The following is a 3,155-nucleotide window of genomic DNA, read 5'->3' as shown; positions in this document are numbered from 1 at the left end:
ACCATTGTGGAGATTCTTTATTATTGAGGTCTAAATAAAAAAGAAGACTACGAGACAGAAAAAAATAAAAGAATTTCGACTGTCGCCTCACTACTACGATTACAGAAATTCGAATACTTGGTTCTGTAGAGGACGTCGACCTACAGCAAGGTTAAGGGACACCTCAGTTACAATAAATCAGTGTCAGGCCGAATTTGCGCAAACGTAGCGTTTTAAGAGCTTCCCCCCAGTGCAATGCTGTTTCTCTGAAAAAACAACATAGTCTACTTCATCTTAACCATTCTCATTTTCGATGTTATATATATATATATATATATATATATAAAGCCGAACGTCTGTGTGTGTGACTGGTTACAAATATGCTCCTATATTGTTGACTATTATAGAAAACTGATCCCATATAATAGTAGAAAATGTATCGGGACACAGTAATGGGTATGTTTGATCTGGCATAATGATGATTCATTAAAATTGTGGGGTCTGCGTACGCGCTTGTCCACGAAGTATAAAAATAAAAAGTTTAAAAATTAAAAAAAAACTTTACAAGAGTTTTTGATATCGATGTACATAATAATACTTTTATAAGTATGTTTTAACTTAAATAGGGGTAGTATAATAAAATTGTGGGTCTGCGTTCGCGCCTTGCCTCCATAACATGGAAATAGGCACAAACTTTAATAAAGACTTTTCATATCTATCTGCGTAAGTATACTTTGATAATTATGTTTCAGTTTGAAGTAATATGGTATAATAAAATTATGGGGTGTTCGGTCGCGCCTGACCACATTAGAATTGAAATATGTCACAAAGTTTAACAAGGTTTTTTAGTATAGATCCACAGAATATTGTGATAAGTGTTTCAGTGTGAACAGGTATGGTATAATAAATTATGGGGTTTATTTATTTTATTTTTACTTTCATCATATTTTGCTTTAGTTTTGATACCCCCAAATTCGAAGCTATCTCTTTACAGCCCGTCCTTTTCATAAATCAGACTCCATTTGAATCCAGTCAACGATGGGTACTTTTGCTAATATATATATATTAGTACGGTACACCTAGGGAACATTAATCTTGTATTAGGTTGATAAGAAAGTTCTTGCGGATTTTTAAAAATTTTGATTATAAGTGATGTATTTTCAAATGAGTTTTTTTTTTTATAAGACCTTTACTTTACATATTATTTTAAAGAACGTGTTTTCGTTCTATCTAATCTTAAAACTTGCAATCGTTTTAAAAAATTGTCTGCATTTCAGGACGTTGAATACAACAAAAAATCAAATTCGCACTACAATTTTCTTATTTCAATTCAAGCTAACCCGAAAAGCTGCTGAAACAGAACGCAATATCAACGAAGCGTTTGGCCCAGGAACCACTACCGAACGCCCAGCAAAATAGTGGTTTAAGAAATTTTGTGGCAGCCACGAGTGTCTTGGAGATGATGAGCGTAGTGGTCAGCCAGCGGATGTTGGCAACATCAGCGATCAATTAAGAGCCTTAGTCGAAGCTTATCCATGCGCAACTATTCCAGAACTTGCTTCTGCATTAGAAGAAACATATACGACGGTTTCCAACCACTTGAGAGAGATTGGAAAGACAAAAAAAAAACTTGATAAATGTGTGTCTCACGAATTAAACAACTACAAGAAATGTCATCTTCTTTTCTTTTATGAAACAAGAACGACCCGTTTCTCAGCCGCACAGCTCAGAGGTTAGACGTCGAAGAAGCTCCACAACCCTTCCCGAAGCCAGAGTTGGATCAAAAGAAGGTCACGCTAATGTTTGCTGGTCTGCCACCGGTCTCATTCATTAGTTATTTTAATGCAGGCGAAACCATTACGGCGGAGAAGAACTGTCAACAAACGAATGAAACGCATCAGAAACTTCGACAGCAACACTTAGCATTAGTACACCTGAGTCGAAAAACGACGGGTTCACCAAGATTGTTTAGATAAGTGTGATGAAAGTTCACCTTTAACCTTATCGGTTTAAGAAAATTATCCAACTATTAAGAAACACATCTATTCTATACAAAAAGCACTTTGTATTTACGTGTGAGTTCTCTCCATATTCTGAAACAGCTGGCTCGATATTTTGAAAAGAGATGTTAGCAGAAACGTTACGTAAAAAAGAGAACATTCGAAAGAAACAGGGAAAAAATAAAAATTGCCTGCCAAAATGTGCTGAACTGGTGGAATAAATTAAATATTGTTTCTTACAATGTGATTCTATTATTTGTATTGAACTATGTAACATAGTATTTGTGAGCACTTATTAGTTCATCTTATTTGGATCAGTGGATTAGTTCTATATTTAAAATGCTATTGACACTATTTTCATAGAAATATTAGTAAACTCCGATTTGCTGCATGTAATTAGTTTATCTGTCAAAAAGAATTGCGCTATCCAGAACAATATCAGCTTTATTAAAACATATTTGTTGATTAAGTATATTTCGCATTCTGTCGAATTTCTGCAGGTACTCGTAGTTATAATCAATGTTGTTGTTGTAGTAGTAGTAGTAGTAGTAGTAGTAGTAGTAATAATAATAATAAGAAGAAGAAGAGGATGCTAATGCAGAGAGTGATCCGCACTATTTTTTAAATCGTATTTCTACGTTTAATTAAAGTTTTATATGTTTTTTTTTTATTTAATTGTAAGGGTAAAGTACAGAATAGGTACAAACCACCCTCCACTCCCCATGTTAAGAATGACTTTTTAAATAATAACGTTATCATTACAGCACAGATCACTCTCTTGCATGAGTACCAATATTAATAATAATTAGAAGAATCTGTTGAAATTTCACGATAGTTGAAATGTTCGGAAACGTATTATCAATAAAATGAATAAAAATAAAATAAAACAAAATAACGACGAATTTAAAACAATTTTTAGCAAATTCTTTTTTTAACCCTTTAAAGCTCAAAAGAATTAATTTTTAAATTTAGATTTTTTTTTCATGAAAATTCAACATATAAGACATTGTTTTGTTTTGTTTTTTATTCTGAATATTTTGTATGTAAATTATAAAGGAACAAATATCAATTCACTTGCACATTTTTTTTAATTTCAAAAAGAAACTATGATAATAAAGAACAAATAAATCTCTTCTCAATATGATTTTTTTTTAATTATAAAATAAAATAGCCAAT

Source organism: Euprymna scolopes, chromosome 13 (genome assembly GCF_053919585.1).
Source record: "Euprymna scolopes isolate OS-2025 chromosome 13, ASM5391958v1, whole genome shotgun sequence".
Lineage (NCBI taxonomy): Eukaryota > Metazoa > Mollusca > Cephalopoda > Sepiida > Sepiolidae > Euprymna > Euprymna scolopes.
This window is presented reverse-complemented; position numbering follows the sequence as displayed.